Consider the following 17,112-nt stretch of genomic DNA (forward strand, 5'->3'; position numbering starts at 1 on the left):
GATAGAAGTGGAAATCAATCACATAGCAAGCATGGCCCACAAAGCTTGAAAAGCTCAAAAATATGTCACTAGATAAGCTTTCGATCCAATTTCACACCCACACTATCAATGCATGAAATAGGTGATATGAACAAAGGGTCAATCATAAACAAGCATCACCTAAAAAAAATGCATTGACAATGTACAATTGCCTAACAATAGATGATGAATGCATGGTGGCCAAAACATGCAATTCAAAGAGTTAAGATGCATGAAGGCAATGTAGCATGTACATGGTATTCAAAATTATTAAACATGAAAAGTTCCGAACCAAGTAACCAAATATAACCTCAACAAAGAATCCCACAATGACAATTAACATCAATGATGTTAAACTAACATCCTATTAGTAATAAGCAGTAGTAAACAGTAAACAAGATTAGTAGTCCAACACTTATAATGGAAAATAAAAATTAAACTAACTAATTAACAAAAAGAAATGGTGTTACATGATGCTTGGTAGTGTTGGATGATGTTTGAAGGGTGGAAAGAAAAGAAGAGAAAAGAGAAGAAGGAAAGAAATGGGAAGAAGAGAAGAAAAGAAGATGGTTGAAACAGGGCAATCCACGCGTGCGCGTCATGTGCGCGTACGCGTGGATTGATGAAATGGAAGCGACGCGAATGCACGGCTGACGCGTACGCGTGCATGGCAAAGCAGAGAGTCGACGTGTACGTGCAAGGTACGCGTGCGCGTGCCCTGGGGCACAAAGTTGGCACACTTCAGGCACAACTCTCGGAAAAATGGCTGGAAAGTGGGAAAATTCAATCCACGCGTACGCGTGCATGACACGTGCGCGTGGATGGCCAAAAATACTTGGGCACGCGTACACGTAGAGTGCGCGTGCGCGTGGATGGTGCTCTGTTTTTCAAAATTTTTCTATGTTTTTGCACCAAACCAATCATTCCAAACCTCCAAACAGCTACCAAAACATCATAAAACCTTATTTAACCTACTAGACTCCCAGATAAACTCAACTAGGCAATCAAAAAATGAAATTAAACCTAAATTACCAATATTTACAAGGAGGAAAATGAAAGGATATTACCATGGTGGGGTGTCTCCCACCTAGCACTTTTGTTTATTGTCCTTAAGTTGGACTTATGGAGAGCTCCTCATCAAGGTGGCTTGTGCTTAAATCCATCCTTGAACATCCACCAATGCTTGGACTTCCATTGTGCTTCATCATTCAAGGTTAATAACTCCAAGCTTTGATGGAGTTCTTCACAAACCATAGGCTCCCAAAGTTGATCTTCCTTGTGTGATCCGGGATCCCGCACTTTGTTTTCACACCCGTCCTTGAGTTGATCATGGTGATTTCCTCCGGGTGGCAAGAGAGATGAATTCTTATGAAGGCACCAAACTACCCTCCTAGACCCATCTACTTGAGCACTACACCAATTCATGCTCCTCAATTTTGAGCTTTCCACCATAATGAGCATAGACTTGCAACGCCAACCACTAAACATCCTCCTCTTATGCTTAATTCCACAAAGCGCCCTAAGTTGGCCATCTGTCTCAAGCAAACCATATTCAAGTGGGATAATAAAGCTAAGAGTTAGAAGTTTTACCCACTCAAATGAAGGATTAGATGACAACCAAGGTGGAGGAGTTCCCAACGGTCTTCTTGACAAGGCGCGCTCCACTCCCGTCCATCCTCTCCTAGAGGCTTCGACCACTTGGCAAGGTTCTTCAAGCTTTACCTCTTGCCAAGCTTCCTCAAGTTCAAGTTCTTCTTCACCAATGTCCTCTAGCTCTTCCCCATCACTCAAATCATACATAGGAGGTTGAGTGAAATCTACCTCATCATCAATTCCGAGCATAGTGGGGAAGGATTCTTCAAACTCAAAAGGATCATATGTTGGTATGGAATCATCATAAATAGGAGGGCCTATTACCTGGGACACTTCTTCCAATTTTTTAATCACATTGTGCCTTGGAGGTTGTGCACTATCCTCCTTAACATCAACTTCGAACATCATGGAAGAAGGCTCTTCAATTTGTGCTTCCTCTATGTACTCAAGATATCCTAAGGCTCCAACCACTACTTTCTCTTGTTCAATAATCTCTACCTCCTCCTCTTGTTGCATTTCTTGCTTTAACTCATCTTCTTCACCTTGGAGCTTCAAGCTCACTCCCTCACTAAACTCCTTGGTTGCTTTTCCACATTCAACAATGGGAGTGCCTTGATCGCATAGGCTTAGGCGGGATGAGACTATGTTGCTAATGGCTTCTACCATGATAGCCATTTTCACTCTTAACTCCTCAAAATTCTTTTTATCCTCCTCGTGTCGCCTTAAGATATGAGATTCAAGATCTCTCAATTCTAGCATGTAGGCTTCATCGGGAGGTGATGATGGAAGAAAGGGTTTATTGTTTGAGGGAAGGTTGTTGTAATTGGAAGGTGGTTCATATTGGTGAAATTCTTGAGGTGGTGTGTGTGGACTTTGTGGTTCTTGGGAGTATTGGTGTTGGAATGGTGGTGGCTCTAGATGTGGTTCATATGGTGGTTGGTATGGTAGATACGAGTTAGGATCATATGGAGGCGGATAGTGGTATGAGGCTTGTGAGTATGGTGGAGGGCTATGTTGAGGAGCGGGTCCATATGCATGTGGTGGTTGTGGTTGATAATCACAGTAAGGGTCATCACATACATTAGATCGATATGCATTAGGATAAGGAGTATACCCATAAGAATCCGAAGAGTAGTCACGTTGGGGTGGCGCTTGTACGGCTCGGGTGGCATTAAATGCCCTTTGGTCGTCGCACATCTCCGTGAGGATAATAGTCATGTCCCCAATCACTCTTGCCAAACTTTGATCTCCAAATCCTTGATGCATGTTATCATTGTAAATTTCATCTCCTACAACATAGTTTGAACTACACTCATAGCCAAAGGGATGAGAATTCATGTTGACAAGAGAAAACAAAAACAAAAGCTAACAAGAAACAATGAAAACAAAGTTCTACAACTAGCAAAAATCAACAAACAAACCAAAAATAAAGAAATTCACAATATATACAATAGCCAATAATATAGCACCATTGCAATTCCCCGGCAACGGCGCCATTAATTTGATACAAGGATTATTGTCGGTAAGGAATTTCACAAAAAAATTACATTGCAAGTATAGCTCCAAACCAACAGACAATTCTCACATCAAATTAAATTTTGGTTTTGTCACATGTACAAACCCCAATAAAAATTAACTGAAGTATTTAGACTCTGGGTCGTCTCACAAGGAATTGCAATGAAGTGTTCAATTATTGGCTATGAAGGATTAAAGGGGGGGTTTGATTGATAAAGGGCAAGAAAAGTAAATTGAACAAGCAATTGAAGAAAGCAATAAATAAGGAGAGACATTCATGGCAAAGATTGAGATCATAGGCTTTCCATCCTAGTCACTAATAACAATAGTTAACAAGAATTTATCTTATTACGTCATCCCCAACGATGGAAGAAGGTATGAGTTATCTTTCATGAGAGAAAGTTTAACAAGACTAGTTAATCTCAATCCAAATGTCCTAATCAACTCACTAATTAGATTAGCAAGAGATTATAGTCAATGGAAATAATATTAACTAACAACTCTAGATCACCAACATGAGTTGGGTTTTATGACTCAAGATTGCCTAATTACTCTTTCCAAGACAAGAATGCTCAAGGTCTACTCTAAAGCCCAACCAAGCATTTTGTCAAACACTTGGTGGGTACAAAAGGAAAGCATAGTAAAAGTGCAAGAATGATAATCTACCAACTGCCAATAGTAAGGGAAATAAATTCTCAACTCTATTCATCAATAAAAAGAGACATCAACATCAAATTGCATTAAATGTAAACTAAATCCAACATGAGTATTCATAAACATGAAAGAAACATAAAAGTAAAATTAACACTATAAACCATGAGAATGAAAGAGTAAAAGCAAGAATTCACAAAGAAAATGAGATGAAATCATGAGATTGAACTTAGATCTAAGATGGAAATGTCCTAAGAACCCTAATGCTAGAGAGAAGAGGGAGCTTCTCTCTCTAGAAACTAACCTACATGATGCAAAGTTATAAACAAGTGCTCCCCCCTTTGCCCAAGCTTGAATTTTAAATGAAATAGCATTAGAAATGAGTTGGACTGGGCCCAAAATGCTCTACAAGTCACTGGCCACGATTTCACTTTAGTGAATCACGTGCTCCATCGGCACGCACGTGTACAGTGCACGTGCGCCTCCCTAAACGCGAAGCAACTATGGAAAACTTTATATCATTTTGAAACCCCAGATGTTAGCTTTCCAACGCAACTAAAACCGCCTCATTTAGACCTCTGTAGCTCAAGTTATGATCGATTGAGTGCGAAGAGGTCAGGCTTGACAGCTTTACGGTTCCTTCATTTCTTCATGAGTTCTCCCACTTTGCATGCTTTTCTCCTCACTTCTTCCAACCAATACTTGCCTTATGAACCTGAAATCACTCAACAAGCATATCAAGGCATCAAATGGAATTAAGGTGAGTCAAAATCACCAATTTTAGAGCCTAAAAAAACATGCTTTCACATTTAAGCACAAATCAAGGGAGAATTGCAAAACCATGCTATTTCATTGAATAAATATGGGAAAAGGTGATAAAATCCCCCAAAATAAGCACAAGATAAACCACAATATCGGGGTTTATCAGTAGGGTTTAGTGTTTAGGGTTTATGGTTTGGGTTTGAGTGTTTATGGTTTAGGGTTTAGGATTTATAGTTTAGGATTTAGGCTTTAGGATTTATGGTGTATGGTTTACGTGGGTTAGGGTTTATGGTTTAGGGTTTAGTGTTTAGGGTTTAGGGTTTACTCTTTAGGGTTTAATGTTTGGGATTTAGTGTTTGTGGTATAGGGTTTAGGTTTATGGTTTAGGGTTTAGGGTTTAGGATTTGGGGCTGAAGGTTTATGGTTTAATGTTTGGGCATTAGGGTTTCTGGGTTAGGGTTTATGGTTTATTGTTTTGGGTTGAGGGTTTATGTTTTAGGGTTTAGAGTTTGTAGTTTAGGTTTTAGGCTTTAGGGTTTGTGGTTTATGGTTTAGGGTGTAAGATTTAGGGTTTAGGGTTTATGCTTTATGGTTTATGGTATGGGGTTGACGGTTTATGGTTTATGGTTTAGGGTTTAGGGTTTAGGGTTTAGGGTTTAGGGTTTAGGCTTTAGTATTTTTGGTTTAGGGTTTAGGCGTTAGGGTTTAGATTTTAGGCTTTAGGGTTTAGTGTTTAGGGGTTAGGTTTTAGGCTTTAGGCTTTAGGGTTTCGGCTTTAGGGTTTAAGCTTTAGTGTGTAGGTGACGGGCGAAAATTTCCGATTAAGAATTTAATGTAGAAAATAGCGTTGTAAGTACAGTTCTTAACCGACGAAAACTCCGCTTATCAATTTAGAAAGAATTGTCACAAATTGAGAATAAAATACTAGAAGTAGAAATCCCAGGTCGTTGGTGCACGAAATTGTGATCTCAACGGCGCCAAAAACTTGGTACGCACGATTGTAATCTCAACTCCTTTTCACAACTCCGCACAACTAACCAGCAAGTGCACTGGGTCGTCCAAGTAATAAACCTTACGTGAGTAAGGGTCGATCCCACGGAGATTGTCGGCTTGAAGCAAGCTATGGTCATCTTGTAAATCTCAGTTAGGCGGATTCAAATGGTTATGGAGAATTGATAATTAAAAGATGAATAAAATATATAAAATAAGATAGAGATACTTATGTAATTCATTGTTGAGAATTTCAGATAAGCGTATGAAGATGCTTTGTTCCTCCTGAACTTCTGCTTTCCTATTGTCTTCGTCCAATCATTCATACTCCTTTCCATGGCAAGCTGTATATTGGGTATCACCATTGTCAATGGCTACCTCCCATCCTCTCAGTGAAAATGGTCCAAATGCACTGTCACTGCACGGCTAATCAGCTGTTGGTTCTCGATCATGTTGGAATAGGATCCATTGATCCTTTTACGTCTGTCACTATGCCCAACACTCGCGAGTTTGAAGCTCGTCACAGTCATCCCTTCCCAGATCCTACTCGGAATACCACAGACAAGGTTTAGACTTTCCGGATCTCAAGAATGGCCGCCAATAATTCTAGCCTATACCACGAAGGTTTTAATCTTAGATTAGAAACCCAAGGGATACACATTCAAGCTTGTTCGCATGTAGAATGGAAGTGGTTGTCAGGCACGCGTTCATAGGTGAGAATGGTGATAAGTGTCACATAATCATCATATTCATCATGTTCTTATGTGCGAATGGATTTCTTAGAGAAGAAATAGGCTTGAGTTGAATAGAAAAACAATAGTACTTTGCATTAATTCATGAAGAACAGCAGAGCTCCACACCTTAATCTATGGTGTGTAGAAACTCCACTGTTGAAAATACATAAGTGATAATGGTCCAAGCATGTCCGAATATCCAGCCCCCATAAACGTCTAAGATAGCATAAGGCTAATCAAAGATCGATTAAAAGCTTAAAATACAATAGCAAAAGGTCCTATTTATAATGAACTAGTAACCTAGGTTTTACAGAAATGAGTAAATGATGTAGAAATCCACTTCCGGGCCCACTTGGTGTGTGCTTGGGCTGAGCGTTGAAGCTTTGACATGTAGAGACTTTTCTTGGAGTTAAACGCCAGCTTTGGTGCCAGTTTGGGCGTTTAACTCCATCTTTTATGCCAGTTCTGGCGTTTTGAGGCCAGAATTTTTATGCTGACTTGGAACGCCAGTTTGGGCCATCAAATCTCGAGCAAAGTATAGACTATTATATATTGATGGAAAGCCCAGGATGTCTAATGTCCAACGAAATTGAGAGCGCACCAATTGGATTTCTGTAGCTCCAGAAAATCCACTTTGAGTGCAGGGAGGTCAAGATTCAACAGCATCTTCAGTCCTTTTTCAGCCTCTGAATCAGATTTTTGCTCAGGTCCCTCAATTTCAGCCAGAAAATACCTGAAATCACAGAAAAACACATAAACTCATAGTAAAGTCCAGAAATGTGTATTTTGAAAAAAAAACTAATAAAAATATACTAAAAAGTAATTAAAACATACTGAAAACTACCTAAAAATAATGCCAAAAAGCGTATAAATTATCTGCTCATCACAACACCAAACTTAAATTGTTCCTTGTCCCCAAGCAACTGAAAATCAAATAGGATAAAAAGAAGAGAATATACTATAAATTCCAAACTATCAATGAAACTTAGCTCCAATCAAATGAGCGGGACTAGTAGCTTTTTGCCTCTGAACAGTTTTGGCATCTCACTTTATCCCTTGAAGTTCAGAATGATTGGCATCTATAGGAACTCAGAATTCAGATAGTGTTATTGATTCTCCTAGTTCAGTATGTTGATTCTTGACAGCTACTTTATGAGTCTTAGTCGTGGCCCTAAGCACTTTATTTTCCAGTATTACCACCGGATACATAAATGCCACAGACACATAACTGGGTGAACCTTTTCAGATTGTGACTCAGCTTTGCTAGAGTCCCCAATTAGAGGTCTCCAGGGTTCTTAAGCACACTCTGTTTTTGCTTTGGACCTCGACTTTAACCGCTCAGTCTCATGTTTTCACTTGACACCTTCACGCTACAAGCACATGGTTAGGGACAGCTTGGTTTAGCCGCTTAGGCCAGGATTTTATTCCTTTAGCCCCTCCTATCCACTGATGCTCAAAGCCTTGGATCTTTTTTATTACCCTTGCCTTTTGGTTTTAAGGGCTATTGGCTTTTTGCTCTTGCCTTTTGGTTTAAAGAGCTCTTGGCTTTTTCTGCTTGCTTTTTCTTTTTCTTTCTTTTTCTTTTATTTTCGCCATTTTTCTTTTCTTTTTTTTCGCAAGTTTTTGTATTCACTGTTTTTTCTTGCTTCAAGAATCAATTTTATGATTTTTCAGATTGTCAATAACATTTCTCCTTTTCATCATTCCTTCAAGAGCCAACAATTTTAACATTCATAAACAACAGATTCAAAAGACATATGCACTGTTCAAGCATTCATTCAGAAAACAAAAAGTATTGTCACCACATCAAGATAATTAAACTAATTTCTAGGATGAATTCGAAACCATGTACTTCTTGTTCTTTTGTTTTTAGAACAGTTTTCATTTAAGAGAGGTGATGGATTCATAGGACATTCATAGCTTTAAGACATAGACACTTAAACACTAATGATCATATAGTAAAGACACAAACATAATTAAAACATAAGGCTCATAAACCGAAAAACAGGAAAATAAGAACAAGGAGATTAAGGAACGGGTCCACCTTAGTGAGGGTGGCGTCTTCCTCTTCTTGAAGAACCAATGGTGTTCTTGAGCTCCTCTATGTCTCTTCCTTGTCTTTGTTGCTCCTCCCTCATAGCTCTTTGATCTTCTCTAATCTCATGGAGAATGATAGAGTGCTCTTGGTGTTCCATCCTTAGTTGTCCCATGTTGGAACTTAATTCTCCTAGGGAGGTATTGATTTGCTCCCAATAGTTTTGTGGAGGGAAGTGCATCCCTTGAGGCATCTCAGGGATTTCATGGTGAGGAATTTCCTCATACTCTTGTTGAGGTCCATGATCTCTTGTTTGCTCCATCCTTTTCTTAGTGATGGACTTGTCCTCATCAATGAGGATATCTCCCTCTATGTCAATTTCAGCCGAATTTCAGAGGTGGCAAATGAGGTGAGGAAAGGCTAACCTTGCCAAAGTGGATGACTTGTCAGCCACCTTGTAGAGTTCTTGAGGTATAATCTCATGAACTTCCACTTCCTCCCCAATTATGATACTATGGATCATGATGGCCCGGTCTACAGTAACTTCAGACCGGTTGCTAGTAGGAATAATTGAGCATTGGATGAACTCCAACCATCTTCTAGCTACAGGCTTAAGGTCCGGTCTTCTCAATTGAACCGTCTTGCCTCTTGAGTCAACTTTCCATTGAGCTCCTTCCACACATATGTCCATGAGGACTTGGTCCAACCTTTGATCAAAGTTGACCGTTCTAGTGTAGGGGCGTGCATTTTCTTGCATCAATGGCAAGTTGAATGCCAACCTTACATTTTCCGGACTGAAATCTAAGTATGTCCCCCGAACCATGGTAAGCCAGTTCTTTGGGTTTGGGTTCACACTTTGATCATGGTTCCTAGTGATCCATTTGTTTGCATAGAACTCTTGAACCATTAAGATCCTGACTTGTTGAATAGGATTAGAGATAACTTCCCATCCTCTTCTTATAATCTCTTGTCGGATCTCCGGATATTCGCTCTTTTTGAGCTTAAAAGGAACCTTAGGGATTACCTTTTTCTCGGCCACAACTTCATAGAAGTGGTCTTGATGGACCTTTGAGATGAATCTCTCCATCTCCCATGACTCAGAGGTGGAAGCAATTGCCTTCCCTTTCCTCTTTCTTGAGGTTTCTCTGGCCTTAGGTGCCATTGATGGTTATGGAAAAACAAAAAGCAATGCTTTTACCACACCAAACTTAAAAGGTTTGCTCGTCCCCGAGCAAAAGAAGAAAGGAAGTAGTAGAAGAAGAAGAAAATGGAGGAGATAGAGGGAGAAGGTGTATTTGGCTAAGGGGGAGAAGTGGTGGTTGTAATGTGTGAAAATGGAGTATTGTTGAGGGGTTTATATAGGGGTAGGGGGAAGGGTAGGTTTTGGCTATTAGGGTTGGGTTTGGGAGGGAAAAGAATTTGAATTTTGGAGGTAGGTGGGGTTTATGGGGAAGAGTGGATGGATGTGAGTGGTTAAGGGTATTTAGGAAAGAGGTATGGAGGTGATTGGTGAAGGATATTTGGGGAAGAGAGTTATAAAAAGGTGTGAAGAGGAGAGAAGAAGAGGTGGGGTAGGTGGGGATCCTGTGGGGTCCACAGATCCAGAGGGGTCAAGGACTTAGCATCCCTACTCCAATTAGGCGTGCAAAACGCCGTTAGAATGCATGTCTGGCGTTAAACGCCAGCTTGCTGCTTGTTTCTGGCGTTTAACGCCAATTCCATGCTCTGTTCTGGCGTTAAACGCCAGTTTGATGCTACTTACTGGCGTTTAAACGCCAGTAAGCTCTTCCTCCAAGGTGAGCTATTTTTAATGTTATTTTTCATTCTATTTTTGATTTTTCAATAGTTTTTGTGACTCCACATGATCGTCAACCTAAAGAAAACATAAAATAACAATAAAAAATAAATAGAAATAATTAAATAACATTGGGTTGCCTCCCAACAAGCGCTTTTTTAAAGTCAATAGCTTGACAGTGAGCTCTCATGGAGCCTCACAGATGTTTAGAGCATTGTTGGGACCTCCCAACACCAAACTTAGAGTTTGAATATGGGGGTTCAACACCAAACTTAGAGTTTGGTTGTGGCCTCCCAACACCAAACTTAGAGTTTGACTGTGGGGGCTTTGGTTGACTATGCAGTGAGAGAAGCTTTTCATGCTTCCTCTCCATGGTTACAGAAGGAGATCCTTGAGTTTTAAACACAAGGTTGTCCTCATTTAGTTGAAGGACCAACTCTCATGTGTCCACATCAATCACAGCTTTTGCTGTGGCTAGGAAGGGTCTTCCAAGGATGATGGATTCATCCTCATCCTTCCCAGTGTCTAGGATTATGAAATCAGCAGGGATGTAAAGGCCTTCAACCTTTACTAACAAGTCCTCTACTAATTCATAAGCCTGTTTCATTGATTTGTCTGCCATCTCTAGTGAGATTCTTGCAGCTTGTACCTCAAGGATTCCAAGTTTCTCCATTACAGAGAGTGGCATGAGGTTTATCCCTGACCCAAGGTCACACAGAGCCTTCTCAAAGGTCATGGTGCCTATGGTACAAGGTATGAAGAACTTTCCGGGATTCGGTTTCTTCTGAGGCAATGTCTGCCTTATCAATGCACTGAGTTTATTGGAGAACAAGGTGGGTTCATCCTCCCAAGTCTCATTACCAAATAAACTGGCATTCAACTTTATGATGGCTCCTAGATATTTAGCAACCTGCTCTTCAATAATGTCTTCATCCTCTTCAGAGGAAGAATAGTCATCAGAGCTCATGAATGGTAAAAGGAGGTTCAATGGAATCTCTATGGTCTCTAGATGAGCCTCAGATTCCTTTGGTTCCTCAAAGGGAAACTCCTTATTGGTCAGTGAACATCCCAGGAGGTCTTCCTCACTAGGATTCACGTCCTTCTCCTCCTCTCTGGGTTTGGCCACACCAAGTAAGGTAATGGCCTTGCACTCTCTTTTTAAATTCTCTTCTGTATTGCTTGGGAGAGTACTAGGAGGAGTTTCAGTGACTCTTTTACTCAGCTGGCCCACTTGTGCCTCCAAATTTCTAATGGAGGACCTTGTTTCATTCATGAAACTTAGAGTGGCCTTAGATAGATTAGAGACTATATTTGCTAAGCTAGATAGACTCTGCTCAGAATTCTCTGTCTGTTGCTGAGAGGATGATGGAAAAGGCTTGCAATTGCTAAACCTGTTTCTTCCACCATTATTAAAGCCTGGTTTAGGCTTTTGTTGATCCTTCCATGAGAAATTTGGATGATTTCTCCATGAGGGATTATAGGTGTTTCCATAGGGTTCCCCCATGTAATTCACCTCTGCTATTGCAGGGTTCTCAGGATCATAAGCTTCTTCTTCGGAAGATGCCTCTTTAGTACTGTTGGATGCAGCTTGCAATCCATTCAGACTCTGAGAAATCATATTGACTTGCTGAGTTAATATTTTATTCTGAGCCAATATGGCATTCAGAGTATCAATTTCAAGAACTTCCTTCCTCTGAGGCGTCCCATTACTCACAGGATTTCTTTCAGAAGTGTACATGAACTGGTTATTTGCAACCATGTCAATGAGTTCCTGAGCTTCTGCAGGTGTTTTCTTTAGGTTAATAGATCCACCTGCAGAATGGTCCAATGACATCTTTGATAATTCAGACAGACCATCATAGAATATATCCAGGATGGTCCGTTCTGAAAGCATGTCAGAAGGACACTTTTTGGTCAGTTGCTTGTATCTCTCCCAAGATTCATAGAGGGATTCACCTTCTTTCTGTTTGAAGGTTTGAACATCCACTCTAAGTTTGCTAAGCTTTTGAGGAGGAAAGAACTTGGCTAAGAAAGCCGTGACCAGCTTATCCCAAGAGTTCAGGATATCTTTAGGTTGAGAGTCCAACCATATTCTAGCTCTGTCTCTTACAGCAAACGGGAAAAGCATAAGCCTGTAGACCTCAGGATCAACCCCATTGGTCTTAACAGTATCACAGATCTGCAAGAATTCAGTTAAGAACTGAAAAGGATCTTCTGATGGAAGTCCATGAAACTTGCAATTCTGTTGCATTAGAGAAACTAAAATTATTTGCTCCAATGGCAGGGATTGAGATGCTTCTTCCATGTAAGTTGGAATTTGATGCAGTAAAGTCACCAAGCATCTTCCTTGCATCTCCACCATTGTTATTATTTTCGGCCATGTCTCCTTCTTTTTTGAAAATTTCAGCAAAGTTCTCTTCAGAGTGTTGTGTTTTAGTTTCTCTTAGCTTCCTCTTTAAAGTTCTTTCAGGTTCTGGATCAGCTTCAACAAGAATATTCTTGTCCTTGCTCCTGCTCATATGAAAAAGAAGAGAATAGAAAAGAAAATATGGAATCCTCTATGTCACAGTATAGAGATTCCTTGTATGGGTATAAGAAGAGAAGGATGGAAGAAAGAAAAGATAAGAATTCGAACACAGAGGAGAATAGTGGGTTCGAATTTTTGAGTAGAAGAGAAGTGTTAGTAGATAAATAAATAATTAGAAGAAGATGAGAGAGGGAAGAATTCGAAAATTAAATAAAATAAAATAAAAATATTTTTGTTTTTAAAATTAAAGTTAAAATTTGAAGATTTTAAGAAGAAAGATGAAATTAAATTAAAATTTAAAATAATTAGTTAATTAAAAAGGAATTTTGAAAAAGGGGTTTGTAATTTTCGAAAATAAGAGAGAGAAAAGTAGTTAGGTGGTTTTGAAAAAGATATGATTGAAATAGTAAACTTTTAAAATCAAACAAAAAGTTAAGTGGTTAATTGAAAAAGATTTGAAAAGATAAGAGGTTAGAAAAGATTTTGAAATTGATTTTGAAAAAGATGTGATTGAAATTTATTTTGAAAAAGATTTGAAAAAGAAATTTAAAAAGTTTGATTTTGAAAATTAAAGTTGATTACTTGACTAACAAGAAACAAAAAGAGATGATTTTAAAATTTAAAGATTGAACCTTTCTTACTAGGCAAGTAACAAACTTAAAATTTTTGAATCAATCACATTAATTGTTAGCATTAATTTCGAAAATATGAAATAGAAATAAGAAAAAGATTTTGAAAATAAATTTTGAAAATTTCGAAATTATGAAAGAAAAAATGAAAAAGATTTTATTTTTGAAAAAGAATTGAAAAAGATAGAATTTTTAAATTGAAAATTTGACTTGACTCGTAAGAAACAACTAAATTTTAAAAAGTTTTGAAAAAGTCAACTCAAATTTTTGAAAATTTATGAGAGAATAAGGGAAAGATATCTTTTTGATTTTTTTGAATTTTTATGAAGAGAGAGAAAAACAACAAAAAGACTCAAAACATGAAAATTATAAATCAAAACACACAATGCATGCAAGAGCACTTCGAATGTCAAGATGAACACCAAGAACACTTTGAATATCAAGATGAACACCAAGAACTTATTTTTGAAAATTTTTAAGAAAAGAAAAACATGCAAGACACCAAACTTAAAAATTTTTAATGTTGAGACACTAACAAATTGAAAATGCATATGAGAAACAAGAAAAGATACATAACAAGAAAATGCAAAGATCAAACAAAGAAGATCATCAAGAACAACTTGAAGATCATGAAGAACATATGGTGAATTTTAAAAAATTTTAAGAATAGTTAAAAAGATGCAATTGACACCAAACTTAAAAATTGACACTAGACTCAAGCAAGAAACATCAAATTTTTGGTTTTCATGATTTTATTAAAATTTTTTTGGATTTTTTGAAAATTAATTGGAAAAGAAAAATAAGGATTTCAAAATTTTTAATGAGAATTCCAGGAATCATGAAATGTTAGTCTAAAGCTCCAGTCCAGGAATTAGACATGGCTTACTAGCCAGCCAAGCTTTCAGTGAAAGCTCCAGTCCAAAACACTAGACATGGCCAATGGCCAGCCAAGCTTTAGCAGATCATTACATACAAAAGCTAAATTGCTGAGAAAGACAAAGAAGCTCTTCTCTAATGATAGTTGAAACCTTGGTCCAAAGGATTAGACATGGCTTAACAGCCAGCCAGGATTCAGCATATCACCATGAAACTCTAGAATTCATTCTTAAAAATTCTGAAGAACATAGAATAATTTATAAATTTTTTTTTGAAAATTTTTTTCGAAAATAAAAAGAATAAAAGCAAAAACTTAAAATTAAAATAAAATTACCTAATCTGAGCAAAAAGATGAACCGTCAGTTGTCCAAACTCGAATAATCCCTGGCAACGGTGCCAAAAACTTGGTGCACGAAATCGTGATCGTTCATTCCTTGGTAACGGCGCTAAAAACTTAATACGCACATTCATAATCTTAGTTCTTTGTCATAACTTCGCACAACTAACCAGCAAGTGCACTGGGTCATCCAAGTAATAAACCTTACGTGAGTAAGGATCGATCCCACGGACATTGTCGGCTTGAAGCAAGCTATGGTCATCTTGCAAATCTCAGTCAGGCGGATTCAAATGGTGATGGAGATTTGATAATTAAAATATAATTAAAATATAAAATAGGATAGAAATACTTATGTAATTCATTGGTGAGAATTTCAGATAAGCGTATGGAGATGCTTTTATTCCCTCTGAACCTCTGCTTTCCTACTATCTTCATCCAATCCTTCATACTCCTTTCCATGGCAAGCTGTATGTTGGGCATCACCGTTGTCAATGGCTACATCCCGTCCTCTCCGTGAAAACGGTCCAAATGCGCTGTCACCGCATGGATAATCATCTGTCGGTTCTCGATCATACTGGAATAGGATTCAGTAATCCTTTTGCGTCTGTCACTATGCCCAGCACTCACGAGTTTGAAGCTCGTCACAGCCCTCCCTTCCCAGATTCTACTCGGAATACCACAGACAAGGTTTAGACTCTACCATGAAGAATGGCCGCCAATAATTCTAGCCTATACCACGAAGACTCTGATCGTAGATTAGGAGGCTAAGAGATATGCATTCAAGCTTGTTTGCATGTAGAACAGAGGTGTTTGTCAGGCACGCGTTCATAAGTGAGAATGATGATGAGCGTCACGTAATCATCACATTCATCATGTTCTTGTGTGCGAATGAATATCTTAGAGAAGAAATAGGCTTGAATTGAATAGAAAAACAATAGTACTTTGCATTAATTCATGAGGAACAGCAGAGCTCCACACCTTAATCTATGGTGTGCAGAAACTCTACTGTTGAAAATACATAAGTGAAAATAGGGTAGACATGGCCGAGTGGCCAGCCTCCCATGGGGGTCTCAGAACGTAAAAGTTACATAATGTGTTCCAAAGATTGTAATCACAATAGTAAAAAGTTCTATTTATACTAAACTAGTTACTAGGGTTACAGAAATAAGTAAATGATGCAGAAATCCACTTCCAGGCCCACTTGGTGTGTGCTTAGGCTGAGCATTGAAGCTTTCACGTGTAGAGGTCTTCCTTGGAGTTAAACGCCAGTTTGTAACTTGTTTCTGGCGTTTAACTCCGCTTTGCAACCTGTTTCTGGTGTTTAACGCCAGAATAGGGCAGAGAGCTGGCGTTGAACGCAAGTTTGTGTCATCTAAACTCGAGCAAAGTATAAACTATTCTATATTTCTGGAAAGCCCTGGATGTCTACTTTCCAATGCAATTGAGAGCGCACCATTTGGACTCTTGTAACTCCAGAAAATCCACTTTGAGTGTAGTGAGGTCAGAATTCAACAGCATCTACAGTCCTTCTTAAGCCTCTAAATAAGATTTTTGCTCAAGTCCCTCAATTTTAGCCAGAAATTACCTGAAATCACAGAAAAACACACAAACTCATAGTAAAGTCCAGAAATGTGATTTTTATTTAAAAACTAATAAAAATATATTAAAAACTAACTAAATTATACTAAAAACTATGTAAAAACACTGCCAAAAAGCGTATAAATTATCCGCTCATCACTCCTCGCTAGTTATCTCCTTTGTTTCTTGTGTTCCTTCCATTTTTTCAAGCTTCCTCTCTATCCTCTAAGCCATTCCTGCCCTATATAGCCTGAAAACACTTAACACACAGATCACGGCATCGAATGGTATAAAGGGGAATTAAAATACACAATTTAAAGGCTTAGGAAGCAAGTTTTCAACCATAGAACAAAATTGGGAAGAAATTGTAAAATCAGGCAAATTGTATGAATAAGTGTACAAAGACTTGATAAAAACCACTCAATTGAGCATAAGATAAACCATAAAATAGTGGTTTATCAGTAGTGTATATGGTTTAGGGTTTAGGGTTTAGGGTTTGGATATTATGGTTCAGGTTTTAGGGTTTAGGATTTAGGATTTAAGCTTTAGGGTTGATGATTTATGGTTTAGGGTTTAGGGGTTGTGATTTAGGGTTTAGGCTTTAGGGTTTGTGGTTTAGGGTTAAGGATTTAGGATTTATGGTTTAGGGTTTGGTGTTTAGGCCTTAGGGTTTATGATTTAGCGTTTGAGGTTTGGGGTTTTGGATTTAGGATTTGGGATTTAGGGTTTAGGGCTTAGGGATGAGGGTTTAGGGTTTAGGGTAGAGGATTTATGGTTTAGGGTTTATGGTTTACGGTTTATGGTTTAGGGTTTACGGTTAGCATCTATGGTTTCGGGTTAAGGGCTTATAGTTTAGGGTTTAGGCTTTAGGGTTTGTGGTTTAGGGTTTGGAGATTAGGGTTTAGGGTGTATGGTTTGGGGTTGAGGGTATATGGTTTAGGCTATAAGGTTTGTGGTTAAGGTTTTAGGGTTTAGGGTTTAGGGTTTATAATTTATGGTTTAGGGTTTAGGCTTTAGGGTTGTGGTTCAGGGTATAGGGTTTAGGGTTTAGCATTAGTAGTTTGGGGTTTAG

At 38.5% G+C, this 17,112-nt stretch overlaps 1 non-coding gene across 1 annotated transcript; it reads left to right on the forward strand.

Moving 5' to 3' along the window:
• Positions 1 to 11,981: 11,981 nt before the first annotated feature.
• On the forward strand, positions 11,982 to 12,089 carry LOC148544983 (small nucleolar RNA R71). The gene has a single exon (XR_015901690.1). It is a non-coding gene; the product is annotated as a small nucleolar RNA R71 (small nucleolar RNA).
• The last annotated feature ends 5,023 nt before the right edge of the window (positions 12,090 to 17,112 follow it).

This window comes from Arachis ipaensis, chromosome B9 (genome assembly GCF_059453495.1).
Source record: "Arachis ipaensis isolate K30076 ecotype BB chromosome B9, ASM5945349v1, whole genome shotgun sequence".
In the NCBI taxonomy this organism is placed as follows: Eukaryota; Viridiplantae; Streptophyta; class Magnoliopsida; order Fabales; family Fabaceae; genus Arachis; species Arachis ipaensis.